A 27,398-nucleotide genomic window follows, 5' to 3' on the forward strand; every position below is an offset into this window, starting at 1 on the left:
ACCGGTACCAGTACCAGTATCCGGCCTAACTGATTGTCCATGACCCTAGGATTCAGATGAGTGAGCTTACGGAGAGGTTGTCGAACACCTTGGTTTTTAGAACATGCATGAGATGGCGCACCTCCAAAACGTGGAAACTAATTGTGCTCAGCCGGTGTGGTGGAGAGGAGTTGGGGATGATAGTGTAATCTTCCATAGCTATGGAATGGATTGGGCCACGTCGAGAGCTCTAACTAGCTATGAGTACGGTTGCCTCGCAGGTCCTTGGGGTGAAAACTATGGGAGCCAACTTGACTCGGAGGGGAGATGGGTTGGTGGTGATGCTTATGCTGGAGCTGGGACATCAGGCACAATGGATGAGGACCAAATGGATGGGAACATAGGTGCAGGGCCATGAGTTGGTGCTTCAATTTATTTTATGTTGTTTTGTTGAACTCATTATGGATTTTTGGTTATTTATCTAGTACTTGGACTTTTTATTGTTGTGTTGTAATTCGGCCATAAGGCCAAGATTTATTTGCACTGGAGTTTCGTGGATCGTTATTGTGGTTAGTGTATGGATTTGGGTGACATTTGATGTCACGGAACTTGAGTTTACAGGTAAGGCAGGCTAAGTTTGGCAATTTTGAAAAGAATTACATTATGACTAGTGGATACTCGATCGAGTACCCGTGATACTCGACCAAGTATCCGCTGCTCGGCCGAGTGTCAGAGTTACTCGAACGAGTACCCTGAGCTTTTCCCGTAATTTGTTTCTCATAATTCCGTTTTTAAGTTGTGTAATACGTTGCATGGCTTTATGATGTTCGCCTTCTCTATCATGTTTAATATGGTCACAAGATGTGGGTAGTGGGGGTATTAGTGTTACGACTTTAGTCGTGTGCTAATAAAGTGGTTGATTATGAAGTTAAATCCGAAGTTGTGTGGGTATATATATATATATATATATATATAGGATCATGTACGAACAAATAGTTCGGTGCGAACTTACGAACTAAATAGAAATCAATATATATATATAAAGCAGAAACTTTTCAAGCGATATTAGAGAGTCCAACTTTTTTAGAAATCCTAACAAGAGTAGATTTCGAAAAAAATTAACAGTCCAACTTTTTTAGAAATCCTAATAAGAGTAGATTTCGAAAAAAAAAAATCATACCTATATATAATGCAGAAACTTTTCGAGCGATATTAGAGAGTCCAACTTTTTTAGAAATCCTAACAAGAGTAGATTTCAAAAAAAAATTGATAGTCCAACTTTTTTAGAAATCCTAACAAGAGTAGATTTTGAAAAAAAAATTGATAAATAAAATAACAAATTTAATAAATTGAAATCCTAACTAGTGTAGATTTCGAAAAAAAAAAATTAATAAATAAAATTATCCTAAGAAAAGTAGAATTCTTAATATTGAAAATAAATCTAAATAAATTATCTTAATATAAGTAGATTAAAATTATCAAATAAATAGTGGACATTTGTAATAGTTCAAGTTATCATTTTTATTTTTGCCCCACTTATGATATCATACATTTGTAGTTTTTATTCTAGCATTAAAATAAATTTAAGAAGCTGACGGATAAATAATGAATTTATTTGATTAAAGTGTTATGTTAATATGATGTAATGTAATCTTACGTAGTTACACAGAGTATAAACTACGGTTCCATAAAAATATAGTCACTAAATAATCATTGGGGTGTGTATATAAATTGTAAATGTCTCCATATACATTCAAGTAATCAATGCATATAGAACAATACATCGATTTATATGTGTTATTATTTTTGTTTCATCAATTTACTCTCCATAAGAATGTTGAAATCATTAGGTGGAGAAATGAAACCGTACAAAATTGAAGTAGAATTTGACAGTTTGGACACCTCAAAGCTTTTTGTAACAATGGAGCAACTCAGAGTATTATTCATATGATAAATTGTTGATCATTTCTAAACTCACCCATTAGCCTAGATTTCAAATAAGAGTAAGTTTGAAATAGTCAATAATTTATATTACTAATTAGTAAAGGCCTCAAGAGTGTACATATATTATGGTCATTAATTAATTAAATCAAAAAAACGCGCATTATGTTTTAATTTAACCAAATCTTGCTTGTGCACTAAGTAGTATTTACTCAACCATGTATCTTTGTGTTTTAGTATTGGTTTTACATACTAAGTAAAATTCTATTTTATACATTAAATTTATATTTACTTATATATCCTAAGTTCATTGTTATTCATTGGTGAGGATCTTTTGTCCCATTTTGGTGTCCCATCTCCTTTCCCATACTCTCTCATTTTCACACATAGACATAAAAACCACATATATGATATATTTAAAGGTGTTAGAATTAAATAAGTTAAAGTATTGTGGTGGGGTGAGATAATTGGAAAGAAAGAAGGTATTGTGGGGTATTATTGTGGGTGAGGTGATTAAAATAAGTATTGTTGTGGAGTAAGGTGATTAAAATAAGATAAAGTATGGGTATTGTGGAGTATTGTTGTGAGGTAAGGTGATTAAAATAAGTATACAACTTTACTAAATAAGGAAAGAGGGAAGGTATTGTGAATAGATTAAAAAAGGAAGAGGGAAGATTATGTAGAATAGGAGGGAGTATTTCCTATGTTGATGTGTCAAGCAAATAGTAGCATAAGATAGAAGATGGGACACCATATGGGATAGAAGATCCCCACTGTGTATATGGGGGTAAAATTTGAGATAGATGATCAAAGATTATGCAGGCTTTGAAAGTTTTTAAAGTATATTGATTTTTTGAATTTTTGATGTAAGTATATATTTTACTAATTAACCAAAAGATAGTTGATGTTTTGGTAAAAAGGACATAATACGTACTCCATATTTAATATTATAAATAGAAAGGTTAAAAAAATTGATAGCTTTCTCATATGTTACTCTTATTTTGGTAAATAATTTATCTACCAAATACTTACAAAAAACTAAGATAAATGAAATTTTTGTCAAATAAGTTTAAGCTTATTTCTTGGAAACAGGGCCTAAATATGAGATTTTTCATGATCTCTGAACCGTCCTCATGTCAAATTGATTTGTTTTTGATGTTTTATTCTGGCAATCTTTACTTGCTTTTGAGCCTATTGTTAGGAGTTGATCTCAAGTTCTTTTTTAAAAAAAGAATTATAAACTTGATTAATATAATAAATAGCTATTGGTTCAGAATAAATATTAAGCAATTAGACATTGTAACGCAAAGTATGTATATAGTCCATCACCACGAGGAACAGAATAATACGTAATTGGTTCAAAATAAATGTTAGCAAAGAATAAAAATGGTTAGCTCTACCATAAGAAAAAAGAAAATTTGATCAAAAAAATCTATCACAAGTGTCCAATTATATCGCATTTGTTTTGATTAAGCGAATATAAATAAAGTTTTAGGCTCAAATTGAATTATAAATCATGTCAATCAAGAGATTTAGACACGGTACAAATAATATCAGAATTATTTAAGAAAACTATAGAATAAATGAGTATATAACATTTAAACGGAACGAAACTATTTTAAGATCGCCACAAGTTGAGGCGGTTATGGTTTTGAAAACTTTACCCGCGACAACTAGGGGCATGTAATTTTTCTATTAAATACGGGTATGAGAAGGTCTACATCCGTCCTGTCCCCTCTTTCATATGTCATCCTTGCTTTTAGGAGTCATTTTTTTTGTCATGCGAGACTTGACAGAGTATTTTAGTCGGGTTATATTTTGGGAGCAAAAATCATTACTTTTAGGTTGACCATGATTTTAGACATATTAATGGTCAAAGTTATTAAAGTTTGACCCCTAAGAAGTAAGGTGGAAGATGTTTAAGAAGGGAAGGGAGTATCCATCATGATTTTTTAATATTACTCATAATGATTTGTTTAAGAAGCGGGGTGAGTCTTAGACCAAGTGTGGTATGCCGATTATGTTGTTGAGAATTGAGGAACATTAACTCCGTAAGAGGATTATGTAATAGAATCTGTCTTATTATCAATCGCCATGGAAAATTCGTAGTAGAAGGGAAGATATTTACGGGTTTCAAAGTCGGCAAAGTGTACTTAACCCGAAGATAGTAATGACTTTCTCAAATGCAAGGATTCCTTTTATGATTACGCGGAGACAATATACATTGAGGCCGTTCTACGCCATGACAATAAACAAGAGTCATGGGCAGTCACTTAATCATGTTGGAATTTATGTGCCTAAACCAACATTTAGTAATGGTCAGCTTTACATAGAAGCGTTAAAAACGTCATCCGAGGGATTTAGGTTCTCATTGATGATAGAGACCAAATGTATTAAGGCCACACGAAAAACATTGTTTACAAATAAATTTTCACAAATTTACAAAATTAGGTGTCGTATTAAATATTTTACATGAAACTACAAAGGATAAGTAGTTTTAAGTAGTATACATAGTCAAAGACTATTTCGGTAAAAAAATTGATGGTGCGTAAAACAATAATAATGATAACTCTATAGTTCAACTATTTCTCTGAATGTTATACAAGTGATGTATTTAATACCATGGTAACTTTAACCAATGCTTTCAGCGTTGCCATAAAATACTAACTTGATAACCCAACGATTTTAGTGACGTCATAAACTACTAAATGATGTTGCCAAATATGATACTACTAAGTGCCCCCGGCCCTTGCATCCTATTAAATAGAATCACAAATATTTTTTATTGTTGTTTAAAGACTACTAATTCTGTTGATATTCATTTTGGATTTGATTGTGCGAAAAGTATATAAGGAGCAAATACTCTTAATTGTAAATAGTAAATTATGTTGTAAGAGATTTAACATTTTCTCTGAACATACTAAATATATATAATCTTGACATCTGTTGTTTTACATGACATTGATATCATTTTTTTAAATTAAAATTACGTTGTGCCTGTAACAATGAAAAAATTAACAATATACTCCCTCTATTTTTTTATATATGACTTTCTCACATTTCGAGACACTCCCTTCTCTCTTCAATATCTCTTAAAATATAAGACTAAATATTATGATATGTATACTCATATGAAAGAGTTTTTCGTAAGGAATTTAATGGTACAATTTTTATATTTTTTGAACAAATACATTTTTGTAAGTATTAAAGTCAAAAGCTTACCTTGTAAATGCAAAACGTCATATATAAAAAAATGGAGGGAGTACTATAACTATGTCACTTGATATTATACTATTGAATGCCGAATCTTTTATGCTAAAAATACTAATAATTCATCGGTGATCAACTACACCAACCACGATTTTTTTTTTCATCAATGATTTAATATAGTTGAACTTTTTTTATCAACTTTAATATATGTTTTTACATATAATCCTATTGGGAGCCCCGTGCATCGTACGGGCTTTCCAACTAGTTGTTATATTAAAGCAATTTAAGGCCCACATTAAACTTTATCCTCTTACCATAATAACCTTCATCCGTATAAAAAAAATACTCACTCATAAATCCTTCTCAACTCCCTGCTAATGTCAGCAAGCTCGGCACCGGACCTCCGGCAATCACCATTGTCGTTGACCGTTGATCTGCCGAATTAACGTTGCTACGCTAATGGAACTCCGACCAACACCGACCACACATAACCGCCAATCCCCGGCCAACACTGACCCCACTTCATCCTCTAGGCTCACGGGCCACGTTTCTTTTATAAAACCCAACCTTGATCGAACTCCGACGCTATTACTGGACCCGTCTCCTCCTCATTTCGAAATCAATTTCATTTTCCGACCAACAATCTCTTACAACGACGACATATATAAAGATAAAACAAATATTAATTCTTAGATCTATAAAAAATGGTGAACAATTGTTGAAAACTAAGGACATTGGATACTTTATTGGAACATTTCTAATCGAGATATGTGTTCGTCGGTCAAAAATCTGTTCGTTTGTGTTAATCGATTAAATGGCGCACCATCGATTGAACGGCCGCAACCATGAAAGGGCAGTGGTGCTCGTCAAGGATGAGAAGTGGTGCTGGCCATGAGGATTAATGGTTGTTTTATTGGGGGTTTCCCACGTGGTGGCTGTGAGGGTAGGCTAATTCCTGGTGGGTCTGATGGTGGTGGTGGTCATGCGGTGGTACTAGTGGTGTGTGGTGGGGGTGGCGGCGATTAAGGCAGTGATGGTGGTGGATATGAACGTAGTTGGTCGTGGGGATTGGCGGTTATGTGGGGTCGGTGTTGGTCGTGGGGATTGGCGGTTAGGTGGGGTCGGAGGTGGTGGTCTGGTGGTTTGGTCTTAGTGGAGGTGTTGGTGGTGGTAAAATGGCGGTGGTCGTTATGGTAGGGGTAGGCTTGCGAAAATGGCGGTGGTCATGTTGGTAGTGGTAGGCTGGCGGTCGTGATGGTGACGGTTATAGTGGTGGTGGGTGGTGGTGGTAACAGCGGCAATGGTGGTGGTGGGCTTTGTGGACCTAGTGGAGCGGTAGATACACATAATACCGGCCCGGATACACATGGTATTACTACAGGATACATGTGTATCTAGTAGTTATACCATGTGTATCTGAGGGGGGTAGTAGTATGTGTATCTGGAAGTACTAACTTGTGTATCCGAAAGTATAATATTGTGTACCTGACTAGTTCGTACCGTACTTTAGTTCGATATATATATATATATATATATATATATATATATATATATATATATATATATATATATATATATATATATATATATATATATATTTATTTGGGATCCAAAGTGAGAACCACCAACATAATGAGAACCTTGAGAACTCTACCTTACGGAACTTTTTAAAACAAAATGATGATATATTTGGATTCGGCATAGAATTCTATGGCTAGATAACATATTTTTTGCTAAAAAAAAGTATAAACTAGTGACAGAAATCGAGCCGATACACATTTTATTAATTTTTCATGCACCTCCTACCTATTTTCATGTATCTAACAATTTTCATGCACCTAAATCCTGTTATTTTCATGCACCTAGTAATTATTTTCATGCATGTAATAATTTACATGCACCTAGTAATCGTCTTCGTGCACCTATAGCCATTTTAGCATACCTAATTGTATTTTTGTACATTAAGTTTATATTTTGTTACTAAATCAATAAATTTTGTTTTCCTATACTAAAAATGTGTTTGAATAAACTAAACTAAGGGTAAATGATCGACCAAAACTTTCGGAACAAGACTTGACGATGATTTAGTAAGGGTTCTCACGGTTCTCATTATTTTAGTGGTTTTCACCGGATCCCGACCCTATATATATATATATATATATATATATATATATATATATATATATAGATATATATATATATATAGATATATATATATATATATATATTTAGGATCCGGTAAGAACGATCATCCGGTGAGAGCGGTGAGAACAAGCTAATCTAATCCCCACTAACCACCCTTTTTTCCCCGATAAATCCATTTTCTCAAACACACTGCCATAGCACCATTCCCATTTGCTAAAACCAGCCACTAGGCAACCACCCTCACACGCCATCAGACGACCACCGGAGGTTCGACTACACCTCGTCGGCGTCGGATCTCCGGCAGCCACCACAGCCATACACCTTCAACATACTGCAATCGGCAGTACAAATTTTGTGCTTCTTCTTCGTTTTTTTCCCTCTCACCTCCGATGGCCCTCAACTACCACTGTCGACGCTTGCCGCCATGATCACCTTGTCGCCACCAACCTCCCCGCCGGCGACGCATTGGAAACGATATTTGTGGATAAATCAGGTTAAACTCCCTCCCGTATCCTCTCTCTTATAATTACTATAATTTCTGGTTCGATTTTCAGAGCGATGCCGATGAAGGTGGTCGAAGTGGTTGTAATGGCGACCAATGTTAGTCTATCACCATCTCCGACGAACCATTATTTAAATTCATTGGTTATGCTCGAGGTAGAGAAACGGTAGAGCTGTGTTTGGTTTTTGTATGGTTTCATGGTGCGCCGGTGCCATCTGGTGTATCGGTGATGTCGTCGCGGCAGGGGTGACGCAAGTATGGTGGTGATTGATCGATTTTTGGAAATAGGGATTGATCAATTTGGGGATTTTTTTCGAATTAGGGTTTGCATTATGGTGGTGGTGGAGCGACTGGCAATTGTTACGGCGATGGTGGTGGGTGTTGTGGTCAGGGTGCGTAATGGTCTCTTAGTAAACCCTAACTCGAGATTAACATAAGAAAAAGAGGAAAAGGTGGGATTTCGACTTACAAAGGTAGATCGGAGATTAGGCGAGGTGTTCCATCATTAATCCAAGCTTGAAGGCCATAGGGGAAGGTTTAGAGAGCATTTAGAGAGAGGGGAGAGTGTTTTAGAGTAAGAAGGAAGAAGAAAAAGAAGAAGAAGAATGAAGAGGATAAGGGTTTGGATAAGATGAAATCCTGAAACATCATTTCTCGGGTACAGTACAGTGTCCGAGTGAACCCCACTCGGTCGAGTATACTCTTTACTCGACCGAGTGTCACTCACTTGGTCCGCTAGAGGTTCCACTCGGTCCACTGGGAGTCTACTAGGTCTAGTTTAGGTCTTACTTGGTCTCGTAGGAGGGGACATTCTTTACTTCCAAGTATACGTGGGTTCCCTCATGTATGACTAGGTCCTTTGAAAGTCCCAAATTATCCGAGTATTATAGAAGTCACCGTTAGGATATATATTTACTACCGCTGTCACAAATTTTAGCACTCTATCCTAGACTTCCAATATGCTTCCCACGTATCCTAGTCGTCCATGTCGCTTCTTGCTCCTTATCACTTACTTTTGCTTCAAGATGGCCTCTCCCATAGCTAACAGTCATTCATTAAACAACCTATGCCTTCGCTGTTTTTGCTCGTCTCCTTGCCCCTCACAAACTCTCGCGTTTTTTTTTCCAGTTTTTAAACTTTGAACTCATTCCTAATTTATGTCTATACAATGTCTTGTCGTGATCCTTTTGCGATTATCACAATAACCTGGCGAGAATTGTCCATAGGCAATTATACTTTCCCTCCAAAAACCTTTGACACTGCTTGTGGGTCCCTGAAATGCCATTATATCTCATAGTATCATCCTTCGATCCAATGCCTCAAATGCAAATTTGTTGTCAATGGGGGGCCTCTCGTCCCATATAAATGATTACATTACGCGTATGAGTTAGGCGTTATGAGATGTTACATGTTGACTTCTCAAATAACTCAATAGGTATCTCAAATCTACTATGATTAGTGATCCTTCCTCGTGGTAAAAACATTACCGCAATACATGCATGAGATTTTAAAGTATTTTCATGTACCGATTACTAATATTAAGCTTAAGGTGTTTTTCATAAGTTTAGAACTTCCAATAATCTCAAAACGTGAACCTTAATCTTTCACTCATTCTTAGTTTAATTTAACTCATTGATAATTGAATCAAACCTGAGAAACATATTTAGAAATACACTAAATTTAGTCCAAGCAACAAGTAATAAACATTCATCATGCTAACTCTAAGAAACTTGGTACTCAAAAGCACATTCAAGTAAGTGCTCGTTTGATTGCCTATTGGAATTTTAACTCCATAGGAATACCGAAAGCATGGGAATTAAGTTCCCACATGAAATTCATGTGATTTTAGCAAACCCGTTTAGTTGCCTATACAGGAATTTAATTCACAGGAGTTTGCAATTACCTAGCGAGATTGTGGAGGAGTTTCCAACTCCTTGGAAAATTAAATTCCCACATTTTGCCAAAAAGTGGGTAACCAAACAAGTCCCTCTTTTCTAATTCATGGAATTTTTCAACTCCCATGAATTTTAAGGGGTAACCAAAGCACTAATATGTTATCACAAAAGCACTACAAAAATTTTACAACACAGGCTAAAATAGCTGCTACATGGACTAAGGCCCTGTTTTTTTGGACTTAAAGTCACTTAATTTCAGTTCACTTCAGATCCTATAAGTTCAGTTCAGATCCTATAAGTTCAGTTCAGATCCTATAAGTTCAGTTCATTTTAGATCCTATAAGTTCAATTCAGTTCAGATCCAATAAGTTCAGTTCAGATCCTATAAGTTCAGTTCAGTTCAGATCCTATAAATTCTGTTCAGAAAAATTTAGATCCGATAAATTTATTTTTAAAGACCGATATAAAAACATTTGACATTAATTATTCGATGCATACATTATTATTTAAAAAAAAATCACTCCTCTCATTAATAATTTCAGCGTCATAGTAGATTTAGGCATGTTTGATAAAAAGCGGAATAAGGCCATGTATTAGGTACGAAACAAAATAGTAAAAAACATTTGGCGAGGTAATGGATCCGTTGTTGAGAGTGGTAGTGAAAATGAAAGTGATTAGGATTATGATAATATGGAAATAAATGATTAGAAAAAAAGATATAATATGTGATTTATTTGTTATCGTAATGTAATCGTAGTATAATGTATGAACAAATCAATACATATAAAGGGGAAAAAATTTATTATTTTACCTTGTGTTTTACACTATAATTTTTCTTTTATCAATGTTCTCTCTTAGCAAGTAATAATAATAACAATAATAATAATAATAATAATAATAATAATAATAATAATAATAATAATAATAATAATAATAATAATAATAATAATAATAATAATAATACTGCTACTACTACTACTACTACTACTACTACTACTACTACTACTACTACTACTACTACTACTAATAATAATAATAATAATAATAATAATAATAATAATAATAATAATAATAATAATAATAATAATAATAATAAAGTTAAATAAAATCACTACTACATTTAGATTCTATAGCAACACTTTGCTATTGTTGCATAATGTCATATAAATGTTGCAATAGAGTTTATGCAACACTTAATCAAGTGCTACATCAGGTCTTGTTGCATTAGGTCATTGCAACGCTTAATGCAACACTTTTTAATCTAAAGCAACACTTTTGAAAAGTGTTGCATTGGTCATGTTTATGCAACGCTTTTTCAATTGCAAAGGCAACATTTTTTATCTTCTAATGCAACATTTCTTATGTAAAAAAAGCAACAATTCCTAAACTAATGCAATACATTTCATGTTGATAAGCAACACTTATATCAAATTAATGCAACATTTTTATTTTGGAAACGCAACACTAGTTACGTCCCAAAACAACACTTATAATAAACAAATGCAACACTAATTTATTCAAAAACAACACTTAATAAAGTGCAACGACATAAGGACTTGTAAGGCACGCAACAATTGTAATTCTCTATAATTGTGCATTCAATTGATTCAGTCTCAAAAATATATGTCAATTATATTTCAAAAAAGGATCAAAAGTAGAACTTCGATCGCAAATGTTCAATTATTTAACTAAAACAAATATAACAAATGTTTAAATAGAACAAATAATAATTCTTAACGACTATTTGAAAGCTACTAATTATAAGTCTTCATTCTTGTATTGTGAGCATATATATGTTGCCAACCGGACAAAAAATCAACCCGTCATCATTGTTAATACCTCAAATGCAACCTGTAACATAAAAAATAGAACATTATTAGATTTGAGGATTCAAAGGCTCAATAGGCATAGATGATACGTCACACTTAATTATCACGAAATAATAAATAATGCATTAAAGAACAACTAATTAACAAGGACGTGCAGAAAATAGAGTACGTGATTGTACACAAGGTGTAGCCTATGTGAAACATTTGAGTTTGATCTGCAAAGGTAGGCCTGTCCAGCCATAATAATCACACCAAAGACTCAGAGACCCTCTGTTCTCGATAGCCAGGCCATTTTTCTACCTTCACAGGATAAGCATACTAACCTGCCTTACTCTAATAATTCTGCACCATAAGTTCCAATCATAGCGGCCCTATTGACTACTCTATCTACCTACAGAATTTACTCTAACTACCTACTCTGCCTCATGCTACTAATAAGGTTTATCAATGGTCTGAATGGTTCAGAGGTACACAAGCATGCACCAAAGATAGGTGACCTGGTACAAACAAAGGTGCCGGAATGGGTGGGTTAGTTGTGCCAAAAATCAGTTTATGGGATGACAATATGCACTAGAAGCTCTGAATACGAATGACAAATGACAAACTAATCAAGTATGACATGGATATTGAGGATAGATGCTACTTTTGTGGGCAAGCTGAGGAATGTATATCTCACATCTACTTTGAGTATGCTTATAACAAGAGAGTTGTTCAAAGATGCGTGCTTGAACCAGAAACTAATCGGAGATTCCCTGTGAGCAAACTAATCGGAGATTCCTTGGGTACCAAAAAGGAGTACAGGCAAAGATTGGTTATGGGACAAATGTAAACATGATTGTGTGCTCAAATTTCCAGAGAAGATCGAGAGTGGATACACAAGATGAAGTTAAATGGTGGCTAGGATCACTAGAAATGATTTAGCACATCTAGGGATAGTGAGCTAAATGGTGATCGAGGACTCTGACTCACTAATTTAACATAAAATTCACATAAACACAGATTCGTGTGTACTACAATCGCTTACTCATTTCGATATACCAAAGATTTAAATGTATCTTTAAGATTTGTACAAACCAAAAGAATGATGCAATATTTAAATTAGAAGAACAGAATGGCATGTGTTTAGTTCTTCAAAAAAATTCCTACGACCTCTATATATCATAGCCCAAGACATAACTCACATCAGACATCGAGGCTCTCCTCCATCTCGATTCGACTTATGCGGATATTGTTTGAAGATGTCCCCAAGCCTGAAATCTAAGCGTACTGCTTTAAATGAGTACTGGGCATGAAGTGGCTCGAATTAATCACTAATCAGCACTCCCAAAGTCCCAAGTCTAACTTATGACCACATAGAAGACAATAAACAGAATGACATACAAATCAGAATACAAAAAATTTCACTTATATAAATGTGACAATCTAAAGAATACCTTATTTCAAAACTTTATTTGTGTCAGTCACCGGATCTGGCATGTATTCAATCAGAACTTAAGGAAAAGAAAAGTGATATAAAGAACTCCTTTTCCTTGTTTAGAGTAGGGTAGATACAAAAGTTGCTCGTGTAAATAATGTCACTACTACAGATACAGGCTATAACAACGGTCAAAAACCGTTGTTATATAAAAAAGCGGACGTTGTTAAAGCGTCCGTTGTAGAAGGTTTTAACAACGGTTGGTTTACTTAACGAAACCGTTGTTAAAACTATTAACAACGGTTTTATGTATAAAAACCCGTTGTGGAAAGTGTGACTCAATTTTGGGGGAAAAGTTATAACAACGGGTTGTAATATACAAAACCGTTGTTATAACTAAAGACAACGGGTTGTTTCTCAATAACCGTTGTTGTTTGTTCTTAAAAAATAAAAAAAAATTAAATTAAATATTACTAGATGCATGCATAATTACGGCCTGTTAGAATTCCGATGCATGCATTATTACTGACATCACTGTACATATGAACGGATAATATGGAATGAGAAGGGTTAGTAATAGGATTTGAAGCAGCATTATTGAGAGATATGATGATGATTATTATGGCACAACTTCCTAACATATATATTAATTAAAAAGCAATTAACTCAACCCACACATTGCTTAGTATAAATACATTGCATATCTCAACTAACATTTCCATTATCTCATATATTCATCTCCAAACTCTAATCAAAAACAAACTCTACTTAATCTTTCAAATCAAACTCAAAAAACTCTAACAAAATGAATGATTTCATCCTAAAGACTCTTACCATGATCGAGAACAACAACAACTTCATCCGCCTGGTTCCTCCATATTAAGGAAAGTTTCGGAGCTACCTTGCGGAAGCTCGATCCGCATCAAGCACGCCAAAGAAAATGGCTTGACGGAGCAAAGAATTGCGATTGCGGCTATATGACGATATAGCAACTGCTGAACGGAACCTCCAAATAGCCAAGGAGGAGAGGACGGATACGATAGAGCACAATAAGATCCTCCATGAAAATATAAGAATTGCATTTTTACATATGTAATTTTTTTTTTTAATTTATGTATTTATAAATATATATATATATTAATTATGTTTATCTTACTTCTTCATCTTGCTTCTTCATTGTTTTAGTAACTAATTATGCGAACAATACTTAAACAAATAACATAATGGTCGATAAAAACACATACATGCAAAAGAAATAAATAGAAAAAGAAAATAATGACGATGAAACTAACAAAGGATTTACGAGATTTACCTGATAAATACAGAACGTAATAGACGATGAAATCACAGTGACGGCGAGAAGATAAAGCGACGATGAGAAAGAGAGAAATAGAGAAAGAGAGAAAGAGAGTGTGTATGTGTTTTGTGTTTGTTTGTCTGTTGTGTTTGTGTTTGTGTATTAAGGGTTGTGTTTTGTGGTCTGCAGAAGACTTTTTGTGTGGTTTATAGTATGGAAGGTATTGACAACGGTTATTAAACAACAACCGTTGTGAAATATGTTTTAACAACGGTTGTAAAAAACACCCGTTGTTAAATAAGTTTTAACAACGGGTTTCAAAAATAACCGTTGTGATTACTTTTCACTAACTTTGCGCCAATTTTGCGCCAAATTATTAACAACGGTTGTGCATGTGTGACCCGTTGTTAAAACTAATAACAACGGTTTTTATAACCATACCCGTTGTAATTGATTTTAGTAAAATTCGCGCCATACATTCTACAACGTTTATTGTGATTTTCGTGAATAATCGTTGTTAAAGGGGCGTTGTAGTTGCCTGGATTTGTAGTAGTGTGTCCAGTTTCAGTGACATTAACTAATGCTGTTGGTCAGCTTTTTAGGGACATTATCATTATCATTATCATTGGTAAGATAATACTCCGTACATAGCACACCTCTTACATCAGCTATATTCCAGTTTCTTCCACTTCCTCCAAGGTCTTACCAATACATATATGAACTCAGTCTCATTTTTCAGAACAATGAAATTTGTTTGGTTTGGCATTGAACACTACAAACATGCCTTAACAAACATGCCTTAGAGTACTTGATGTATGAAGCCAAGTACTTGACTCAAGATGTAAACAATCCCCATATAAACAATCCCCTATAAATTACTACATTAGTATAAATAAACAATCCCCATATAAACAATCCCCTATAAATTACTACATTAGTATAAAGCGTCACAAAAAAATTTATACTAATGTAGTAATTTGTAGTGTACTCTGGAGTCTGGACCTCTTAGTGTGCAAGGGACATAACCCATATAAACAATCCCCTATAAAACTATCCCCCTGAAAAATGGATATGTCCAAGAGATCTCCAATCTAACTCTTATACAGAGGTCAAATACAAAGATAACAACGAAAAACATGTCAAAAAAAATTCACACATAGGGCAGGGAGGCTCATCTACATATGTCATAAATTTCATAGTAGCTCAAGGCTAATACACCAAAACACCTATGCCACTGAATATACCATGATATCAGCCTATTATTTTCAGAAAAGAAAAAATATAATTAAAAATCATATGCTGAAATAGGATCGAATGCTCTGTTGAAATATAAAATCTAAACCTGATATATTTAAAATTAAACACTTGAAAATAAGCAGACATTATAATCTCAAGTAGAAAGGACAAAACAAATTGTTCTCACGAATAGAAACCAGATCAAAAGCTAATACTCTTGTTCGAAAAAATTACCTTGAGATGGTGAGAGATTTAATAGATGTAGCGATATCATGCTATCTGCAGTGGTTAAATTATCATGATAATCTGATGTTGCATTCACCAAACGGATATACACTCACATGCATTTGCAATGAACAATCACATAATGGATTAAAGTTCATGTTTTTGAATTGGGATGGAACCTTGGGATGGTAAGATAATTAGCCACGCGTTATTCTTAAGATGTTTAATCATAAAGACACACACTGACATAAAAAATAAATTACTTGCTACCTATTAAACAGAAAAGAAGACCCTTAATGAATATAGAGGTTAATGGTACAAAAATGGTGTTCAGATAAAAGTGCACCTACAAATCAAATTTAGATTCCAGGTATAAAACTTTTTTGGTTAGAAATAGTCATACCATGGTTCATAAGGAAATCACAATTAAAAAAGGTCAGGCGCCAATGTCCTCGTCTCACATATGCAAATCAGTATGAAAACAAAGATCAAGAAATTTATCATCAGTATAATCAAATTAGTTCCACAAGCATAATTTAATTCCCGTTCAAAACCAACTTGGCTAGGAGATGGTATTTTAAAATTTGTTAAATTTTAAAAACTGATAAGCATAATAGATGGGGGAACCTGTTTAGCAAGAGCAATTCAACTTTTATCTGCTAAGTAAAACAACATTACTTTTGGTCAGATGAATACTTTCAATTACATATGTTCAGTGCATAAAAAATCCTCCCTCCGTCCAAATCATTCGTTTACCCATGATTAAATACTCCTCACAAAGAATAAAAAAAAGGTAAATAAATGAAATAGACGGAGGGAGTAGTAGTGTCACTCAAGCTTTTATTAAAGTACAGTAAAAAAGAGTCCAACATAGTTAATTCAAAGTTTAACAAGTACGAAATACGAAATCAAAACTATTATCAAGTTGAAGCAACATGTGAACACACAACAAACATAAATTGGCGCTTGATTGATAAAATAAAGATACAACGCATGAAATACCATGAATAAAGTGCTTGATTGAGGAAAACTACCTTATTTCACAAATACTCACTATATTTTCTCTTTAATAGAACAAAGCAAGTAAAACACTTTCTACAAATCAGCTAACGAGCCAAAAATAACAAGTTATCCAACCTTATTAATGATGAAGAGCATGTGATATTTCCAATCCCATACCACCATCGTCATCTCAAAGCTCACAATCGAACACCACAACTGCATCAAACTCAAAAATTAATCTACATTTCCTTACTGTAGAAGTTTTCTCTAAGTCCTTTTGAACCCACTAGCCAACCACATGAACTATCAAAAACAACACGTGAAGGTAACTATATCACGAAGCAAATATCAGCAGACTAAGCTTGATCATAAAGGCTGCTGTGTGACTTTGCAAATCTATAACGGATAGGTAAACAAGCGTGAAACTCAAGAAATTAAAAAGACCTATTGTAGAAACGTTTATGTTTTTCATGTACCCATACCTAGCATGTAAACTTGGAAACTAGACAGATTTATAGCATTAGAAATGTAAAATTTGAATTTTCCAATCCATATCCTTGTCCCCCATCCCAAATTCATGTTTTTAAAGTAACCTAGTCGTTACCTTGCTAAAAATACGTTATTAACATAAAACAAGTAAGAGCAATTTGTAATGATAATAATGAATGGTCAGAGTAAGAGAGTTCTCGATACTCCATGATGCCACATCAAGATAAGTATTCCCTGCAAAGTGAGCATATAGTTTCTAAGTAGGTCTTAACACCGTCTTAACTTAAGACGTCTCACAAACGCCTTTCATTTTCACCTCTATTATAATCCGTTGTGAGAGTTACCTTAATACGATCTTTAACAAGAATTATTGATAGTTTCTAATCAACATCCATGTTTATTAACATTACTAAACTTGGTCTAGAGTTAACAAAAGCAAACATAAAAACCTACAATGAAGTTCTAAAGAGATCAATGTAGATTATATGCCATTTCCATACATGGAATTCAAGCAAACTTTATTCAATATTTGACAACTACTCAAATACAGTAGCAAGACAAATGAACATGTTAAACAATATAGTTACCAAAAGATAACATTTGGGCAATCTAGTATAATAGTGAAATCGATATTTCATAGACAAAATTACAAAGAAAATATTGCAAGTATGGAATCGAAACATGATTAAAAAAGAAACTCAAAGTCAACAACTTCAATTTGAATCTAAAAACTTCAAATCAAAACCCTAAATTTCATAATTGAACTTAAAATCACACGAAAAATGAGGAATACTCCAAATTAGTGTTGATTTGAAGTAACAACTTACTAGAGGATTGTGGAACGAGCTAGTAAACTGAACGAATATACGATCGAACCATCTTGGTAGTGCAAACGTCAAAGCGTATATGGAATTTAGAGATAACGAATACGGAAACCAAAGGAAGGGAGGTATGAGTGTTTTCATCATATCTGTTGAAGATGAGAGGAATTAGATTCTAGATCTGGTAGGGTTTTGTCTTTAGTTAGAGAATAGAGTAAAAGTTCTGCAGTTTAATTTTTCATTGTTGCGCTCAAATGGGTTTTCTCAAAGTTAAAACGAGCGGGCCTTGAAATTTTGGCACACTGAAAGTCTAAATTCATTTTAACCAATAATTAGGCTTGACGCCTTCTAAAAGCGTCGACACTGGAGCGTCATTATTGTAAGGGTTTTGTAGTAGTGACGGTGGATGTGAATGAAAAAGACAGTGTGAAGGAATGAGAAGGAATGAAAAAAATTTAGATGGGAATGAATGAATAATGGTTGCAATTCCCAAAAAAAAAAACGGCGCAAACTTGTCATTTTGACAAATACCTTAAGGCGTAAAAACGAAAAATGAAAAAATTTTAGAGGGTATATACTTATGTGACATAAGTGTTGCTGAAGTGTTGCGACAAAATGCAACATTTGTATAAGAACGTTGCACTTGTAGTAATACATTGCAACACTTAATTTAAAGTGATGCCCTATGTAAGTAAAAGCAACATTTTTAAATAAAGCGTTACTTAATTAACTAAAAATTGCAACACAAATCGTAAGTGTTGCACACAAAATGTTGCATTACGTCTACTTTTGTAGTAGTGAATAAAATAAAATTAAGTTAAGTTCGGCTCCTATAAGTTCAGTTCAGAAAAGTTCAGATCTTATAAGTTCAGTTCAGTTCAGTTCAGATCCTATAAGTTCAGATCAGTTCAGATCCTATAAGTTCAGTTCAGATCCTATAAGTTCAGTTCAGTTCAGTTCAGATCCTATAAATTCAGTTCAATTCAGATCCTATAAGTTTCAGTCCAAAAGAACAGGACCTAAGATACCCGGGAAATAAGTTGTATACTTATCTTTGCGTAGAACGTCTATTTGAGTAGCCGGTGGGATTATATACTTATCTTTTAGGTAATCAGTTGTATATATATTTCATTCAAACCAAAAATCAATGATTATTAATCATAGTACGCATTATCCTTTTCCTAAGCTTTTTTGGTTAATGTGTTAAAAACTAAGGAGTTGATATGTATATTCTCTCGGTCTCAGTTATTTATTTATCTATTTTATTGATGGAGTGTCTGAATCAATTGTTTACCTTTCTATTTTAAGAATGCATTTTATTAGCATTTGACAATTTTATCATCCACACTCAATTTGGTGTATTTGTAATTTAATAACGGACCCCCTCTTCTTTTAATTGATATTTATACCAAAATCAAAGATAAACAATTGATCAGAACGGAGGAGTACATGATAAGCAAAATATAAAAATATTTGTGTTTACATGTATTCAAGCTATGAAAAGGCATGGGAGTATGTGACTTCATTGTAGAATTTGTTACGTTTAACTTTTGAGTTGATATCGTGGTGTCCTCCGTGCCTTAGCAGGATTTTTCTTACCTAAGCTGGTAACTTTTAAAATTAATTTTAAACAAAAGAAAAACTTAAGAAAGATGGTTGCATAAAGAATTTGGAATACAATTTTCTTCAACAATTAAACTCATTTAGGACGGACGTATTTGTTTTATATAGATAAATGGTCAAATACTAAACTATTTAGATAGATGAGTCAAATTTTTGTTATTCACTTGATATTTAATTTTTTGTTTCATCTATACAAATAGCAAATAATATATGTTGTCCTAGAAAGAGTTGAAATACGATAGGATAATATTCCTTCCGTTTCGGGCATTTTCTTACCTATTTTATTTTTTTGGTATGTCAGTGATGTAAACTCAGGTCGATTTTATGGGTTTGAACAGACCGTTGGACTGTTCGATTTGTGTTGTAAATACGCAGCGGAATATTAAACGTTTTATTTGATTTTTATATGTTTTTTTGAACGAAAATTACAAGGATATGACGTGAATAAACTCTCCTCCCTCGCAAGGAACTCGAACTCACACACGACTGGGTTTTTGTGACTCTCACCTCGCAAGGATCAATCACACTCTAATCTCTCCCTCGCAAGAAAGAAATAAGACTCTCAAAGCTCGCAAGCAATAAGCAACAAGAAAACTTGTATTAATCTCTAAACTTGAATGCATAAAATTGAATACAAAAGACCCTATTTATACTATAAGGAAACCGACCTCCCTTCCCTAAACTTCCTTAACTTGTCCTAAACTGATTAGGAAATCCGACCCATATTATGGCAATTTGCCTTATTACAATCTTGCTAAGATTAGGAAAGAAACTATAAGGAAATAACAACACTACCTTAAATTTATTGACTAGAATTCGGAAAGCAAAAATAAGGAAACTAATAATCCTAAACACCTCCATCAGCACCGACCTTGACCCTCCTCTGTTGGCGTGTTGACTTAGACGGACTCCAACCTGTCACCTTGGCCTCTCCATGCTATCATATTCACGATACTTGAGCCCATTTTGAAACCTTCAGAAATGTGAGTTACATTTCGACTAATTAAGACTTCATTTTCATTTTCTTCAAGTGCTCCTGCATCATTCTCCCCTTCTTTTTGAGAATTTGACCTCAAATTTTCGTCATCTAAGTACGGTGACAAATCTCCAACATTGAATGTCGCACTTACACCTCCATACTCACTCGGCAATTCTAACTTGTAGGCATTAGTCCCATAGCTTTCAAGTATCTTGAATGGTCCATCGGCTCTTGGCATCAATTTATTCTTCCTCTTGGATGGAAAGCGTTCCTTCCTTAAGTGTAACCATACTAAGTCTCCAACTTTGAAAACAGGTTGCTTTCGATGTTTATTTGCTTTCTCCTTGTATCTAGCATTGGCTTTCTCGATTTGTGCTTTAACTTGTTCACAAACTCGAAGAAATGCAGCTTGTCTTTCCTTTGCTTCGAAACTCATCACATCCTTCTTTGGTATAAGAACCAAATCAATAGAAAGATACGGATTCACCCCATAAACAATTTCGAATGGTGATCTTCCCGTGATCATTGACGGCGTTCGGTTGTATGCAAACTCAGCATGAGCTAACTTAACATCCCAATCTTTCGTACTCTTGCTAACCAAACCTCATAACAAGCTTCCCAAAGTTCTATTAGTCACCTCGGTTTGTCCATCTGTTTGTAGATGATGAGAAGTACTAAATAACAACTTCGTTCCAACCAATCTCCATAATGTCTTCCAAAAGTAGCTTAAGAACTTAATATCTCGATCCAACATAATAGTAAGTGGAATACCATGTAATCGAACAATCTCTTTGTAATAAAGTTCAGCAATATTGGTAGCGTCATCGGTTTTATGACATGGGATGAAATGCGCCATCTTTGAAAATCGATCCACAACAACCATAATTGAATCCTTTCCTCTTTGAGTTCTAGGTAAACCAAGTATAAAGTCCATACTTACCTCATTCCACGGTTGTGTAGGTACGGGCAGGGGCGTATAAAGTCCCTTATTGAATGTACTCTTTGCCTTTTGACACACCACACACTTAGCCACGATCTCTTGCACATCTTTGCTCATCTTTGGCCAATAAAAATGCTCACTCAAAATATCATTAGTCTTGTTTACTCCAAAGTGTCCAGCTATTGCACCACCATGAGCTTCACGAATCAAAAGCTCTCGAATTGATCCGTTGGGAATACATAATCGATTGCCTTTGAATAGATAACCGTCTTGAACAGTATATAACCCCGTTGGCTCAATAATCTCCTTAGCAAACTCTGGATCAGATTTGTACAGTTCTTTGATATGTTCAAACCCAAGCATTCTTGCATCTAACTCGATCAATAAAGTATGTCTTCGAGACAACGCATCATCAACAACATTAGAAGCTCCCGTTTTATACTTTGATGAGAAAGTAAAAGATTGTAGAAACTCAACCCACTTGGCATGTCTTTGATTTAACTTCTGTTGTCCATGAATATGCTTCAATGCTTCATGATCCGAATGTAACACAAATGGTTTAGGTCGCAAATAATGACCCCAATGATCCAATGCTCTCACAATTTCATAGAACTCCTTATCATAAGTCGAGTAATTCAATCGCGCACCACCCAACTTTTCACTAAAGTAAGCTACTGGCCGTTTATCTTGCACCAAAACAGCCCCAATCCCAACTCCACTCGCATCACACTCAACTTCGAATAATTTATCAAAATTAGGAAGTGTTAAAACAGGTGCGGAGCTTAGTTTAGATTTTACCTCTTCGAATGCCTTTTCTGCACTAGGAGTCCATACAAATTCACCCTTCTTCGTCAACTCGGTTATAGGCGCCATGATTGTACTGAAATTTTGGATAAACCTTCGATAAAATGAAGCCAAACCATGGAAACTACGAACCTCAGTTGTTAATTTAGGAACCGGCCATGCCTTGATTGCCTCCACCTTGGACAAATCCATGCTCACACCATTCTCACCAACAATATAACCTAGGAACACCACGCTTGACACCATGAACGTGCACTTCTCCATTTTGCCATATAGTTTCTGTTTTCGTAGCATTTTAAACACTTCACGGAGATGTTCAATATGTTCCTCCTTGCTCTTTCTATAAATAAGAATATCATCGAGATACACCACCACAAACTTGTTTAAGAGCGGCCTCAACACTTCGTTCATCAATCTCATAAACGAACTAGGAGCATTGCAAAGACCAAATGGTATAACGAGCCACTCATACAACCCTTGCTTAGTCTTGAACGTTGTTTTCCATTCGTCACCTTCACGAATTCTCATTTGATGATAACCACTTCATAAATCAAGCTTCGAAAATACTCGTGATCCACTCAACTCGTCTAACATATCATCCAACCTCGGCATAGGAAATCGATATTTTATTGTGATATTGTTAACGGCCCTACTATCAATACACATCCTCCAAGTCCCATCTTTCTTTGGAACCAATAGAGCTGGTACGGCACAAGGACTCAAACTTTCTTGAACATAACCCCTATCAATTAATTCTTGTACTTACCTTTGTAATTCTTTTGCTTCTTCGGGATTACAACGATAGGCTAGTTTATTTGGTAATTGAGCTCCTGGAATTAAGTCAATTTGATGTTCAATACCTCTTAAAGGAGGTAATCCAACCGGTAATTTTTCGGGAAATACATCGCAAAACTCTTTTAATAGCCCTTGAACTTCACGGCTGCTTCCTTCACCATTGGCTTCTAATTCACGAACCATAAGAACATAGGCTTGTTCTCCACGAGCTAACCTTTTCAACCTTACGAGCTTCCATAAATAAGCTCCCCTTCTTTGATTTCAGCTCCTTGATTATATTAGGTGATAAAGGCTTCAAATTGAATGTTGTTTTGCCCTTGGTCACGCTATATATGTTAGTTCTTCTATCATGTTCAACCTTTCGATCAAACTGCCATGGTCGTCCCAATAGAATATGGCACGCACTCATAGGAATCACGTCGCACCAAATATCATCATTATAAGGTCCCAAGCTCAAAGAAACTAATGTTTGCTTCCTTACTTGTATTCCATTGTCCCCATTCAACCAATGCATCTTATATGGCTTATTATGATTCTTGGTTTGTAATTTCAGCTCATCAACTAACTCCTTTGACACAACATTGGTACAAGATCCACTATCAATGATTAGATTGCAAATTTTAGAATGTACCTTGCAACGAGTGTGAAATATTTGCTCCCTGTGTTCAGCTTCAACCGGAGTTGTTTCCACATGAAGATTACGAATTACCAAACACTCCTCTTCACTCAATGGATCAACATCATAGGCGACACCTTCTTCTTCGTCCTCCTCAATATCAGACAATTCTGTTGACTGTTCGGTTTGAACGAATGCTGGAACTATGTTGCACAATTCTTGAGCGGTAAGTGATCTCTTTTGTGGACATTCATTAGCTATGTGACCATAGCCTTGGCATTTAAAACAGCGTCTTAATGAGCTACCCTTAGGTTCCACGACACCCTTACCTTTGTCCTTTACTTCTTTTGTCACAACTTCCTTTTGCTTGCTTGTTGTTGGTTTAGAATAAGAACTCGAGCCAGAACTTGCTCCTTTCGAATATGTATAGGATTTCTTTGTTTTGTCTTGCTTTTCGAATTTTAGAGCCAAACGACACACATCATCAAACCCATTGTAAATCTGAACCTCAACTTTTGATGCAAGTGACGGTATTAGACCCTTGATTAATCTTGTAACTGTAAGCTCTTCCTTCTCTTCAAGATCACAAACAATCATCATCCTTTCGAATTCTTTAATGTACTCGGCCACGGACAGATTTTCTTGTGATAAAGATTGCAATTTTAGGTAATTTTATTGCTCATAATCTCTTGGTAAGACTCTCCTAATAAGGTTCTTCTTAAGTTTCTCCCAAGTATCAATCTTGCTCTTCTTATCTCGCTTCCTCTGTTTTTTCAAGTTTTCATACCACAATGATGCATATTTAGTGAGTTTTAGAATAGCTACCTTGAATTTTTTATGCTCATCGTATTCCTTGTACTCGAAAACTCGTTTAGCTTGCCTAATCCAATCCAAAAACTTTTCGGGATCCAAATCTCCATTGAAATCAGGTATGTCAAGTTTTAGACCTCGATCATCATCGTTTTTGTTCTCCTTTTTGGACTTGGAAACCGCATCATCAGAATATGATCCACGAGACCTACTACGACTTGGACTTCGTTCTCTACCTCGTCCAATTGGAAGGTTCTTCATCATATACTTTAGCTCAGCCATAGCTTGTTTCATCTCATCTAGCTGTTCTTGAAGTGTGCTTGAACCATCATCGGTTGTCTTGCTGGAATCGTCCTCTCCCGGCATCCTTACTTCCCAAGATTAACTTGTTAAGAAACAAATTAATAACCTTGCTCTGGTAACCAAATTGATGTAAAATCAGGTCGATTTTATGGGTTTGAACAGATCGTTGGACTGTTCGATTTGTGTTGTAAATACGCAGCGGAATATTAAACGTTTTATTTGATTTTTATATGTTTTTTTGAACGAAAATTACAAGGATATGACGTGAATAAACTCTCCTCCCTCGCAAGGAACTCGAACTCACACACGACTGGGTTTTTGTGACTCTCACCTCGCAAGGATCAATCACACTCTAATCTCTCCCTCGCAAGAAAGAAATAAGACTCTCAAAGCTCGCAAGCTATAAGCAACAAGAAAACTTGTATTAATCTCTAAACTTGAATGCATAAAACTGAATACAAAAGACCCTATTTATACTATAAGGAAACCGACCTCCCTTCCTTAAACTTCCTTAACTTGTCCTAAACTGATTAGGAAATCCGACCCATATTATGGCAATTTGCCTTATTACAATCTTGCTAAGATTAGGAAAGAAACTATAAGGAAATAACAACACTACCTTAAATTTATTGACTAGAATTAGGAAAGCAAAAATAAGGAAACTAATAATCCTAAACACCTCCATCAGTACCGACCTTGACCCTCCTAGGTTGGCGTGTTGACTTAGACGGACTCCAACCCGTCACCTTGGCCTCTCCATGCTATCATATTCACGATACTTGAGCCCATTTTAAAACCTTCAGAAATGTGAGTTACATTTCGACTAATTAAGACTTCATTTTCATTTTCTTCAAGTGCTCCTGCATCAATCAGTCAATTGTTTACCTTTTTATTCTGGGAATGTCTTTAATAGGCAATTTGACTCTTCACACCCTATTGGTCCTCTTGTTATCCAATAATTGTCCCATCCATGATTATAACAATTTAGGCTACGGTTGATGGAGCACAATTCTTCGATTATATGTCGTGATTTAGTTTTTCTTGATTTTGTTATAAACTAACGACTAACGATACTACAAACTAGGGAGGCAAAAATGTTGAATGTATCTTAAAGAGAGAGAAACTGCTCTCCCCTCTTTCTAAATTTTCCTCCCCTCTTAAGTAACCTTTGCTCTACTATCACCGTCATCCTCCTCACCTCCCCATACGCACCTCCGGCGCCGCCGGAGATATGGCCATCCTTCGGTTAATCTCTGGCGGCTTCAAATGCTTGATCATGGTCTGATTCCGTTCCTATCTCGATATTTGACACCTCTTTCTTCTGCAACCTCATTTATCTTTATGTCGGTTCGTCTCCTTCTTTATTCCTATGTCGGTTTGGCAGAACTCCCTTTCTCTAATCTATATGATGCGATTGAGTACCTTTGGCGGTGCCGTTTAAGGGTTCAGATCTGGTTTTCGAGGGTTGCTTTATGCTTTGGCTTCGGAGCTCCCTTTTCCTATTTATTTGTTTTCATTAAAATTAAACCTTTTATCCTACGTTGCAAGTTTGTATGTTATCCACATATCGTCTCTCTTGTCGTCTTTCCCTTTTCGTTGTTAGTTTCGATGGGACTTGTGTGTGCTGTGTTTTTGATGATCATTTGGGTGAGCTTTGTTTTGTCCTCTGATGGATTGGTTGTCCCCTTTCATCTTATTAAATCCATTTTGTTTATGTGTGGCAGCTCAGTTTTCTCAGGGGTTGTCTGAGCCGTTGTTTGAGGTGGTGTCTTTTCACTTTGTTTATCCATGGTCTAGTGTTTAGCGGAGGTGGTTTGGATGGGGTGGTGCTGCGATGGTTGGTCGGTTGTAGTAGTTTTTCCTTTCTTAATTTCTTCCTTCACGCTTTTTTCTTTGTTTCTCTAGTCTCACCGTCTTTACGCTTTCTCAAAAAGGCGTATCATTTTCTACTTTGTTAAGTTTTATCCTCTGTTAAGTTTGTTTTGGTCTATAAATTTCTTCTCATTAAGCTTTCTGGTTTTTCTCCTCCTCGGTCTACAAAGTCCTTGTCCTGCTTTTCATCGTTCCTTAATTATGGCTTATCAATTAATTTTAGCTAGTCTTCGGGATATGTTTCGTGGGGATGATTGTCCTGAGATGGAGGTTGTCCTTGGTGAAGCCATTGTGGAATGTGGGGTGCCATCGTGTCAAAGTGTTGGCCTGCTTAAGAATAAGGGGAATGCTTTCTTTAAAATGGGTATTCTGCCTTTGGCGTTCCTTCATTATAAACTCGCTCTAAAATTTATCCTGCTTATGGGTATCCCAACCAGTTACGATGAACCTTCTGCAACTTCTCTTGCCCTTTCAATCTTTTTGAATTTGGCAGCTTGTGAGCTCAAGACTACTGATTATGACTAAGTGTGCCGGTATTGCTATTTGATTTTGATGGTTGAGCCGTCAAATGTTAAAACTCTATACCGAAGAGGGTTAGCTTTTAAGCACTTGAATCTTCTTCCGAAGGCCATTGCTGATTTTGACTATGCTCTCAAAATTACTCCTCATAA

At 35.2% G+C, this 27,398-nt stretch overlaps 1 long non-coding RNA gene across 3 annotated transcripts; it reads right to left on the reverse strand.

Moving 5' to 3' along the window:
* Window positions 1–11,286: 11,286 nt before the first annotated feature.
* LOC141634430 (uncharacterized) lies at window positions 11,287–18,229 on the reverse strand. 3 transcript variants are annotated; one of them, XR_012539153.1, is made up of 4 exons: window positions 17,992–18,229; window positions 16,811–16,891; window positions 15,683–15,727; window positions 11,287–11,523 (listed from the first exon to the last, which is right to left on the reverse strand). It is a non-coding gene; the product is annotated as an uncharacterized LOC141634430 (long non-coding RNA). The 3 variants fall into 3 exon arrangements; XR_012539151.1 differs by having other exon boundaries at window positions 15,683–16,329; XR_012539152.1 differs by lacking the exon at window positions 15,683–15,727.
* Window positions 18,230–27,398: the final 9,169 nt, after the last annotated feature.

The sequence above is a fragment of the Silene latifolia genome, chromosome Y, assembly GCF_048544455.1.
Source record: "Silene latifolia isolate original U9 population chromosome Y, ASM4854445v1, whole genome shotgun sequence".
NCBI classification, from domain to species: domain Eukaryota; kingdom Viridiplantae; phylum Streptophyta; class Magnoliopsida; order Caryophyllales; family Caryophyllaceae; genus Silene; species Silene latifolia.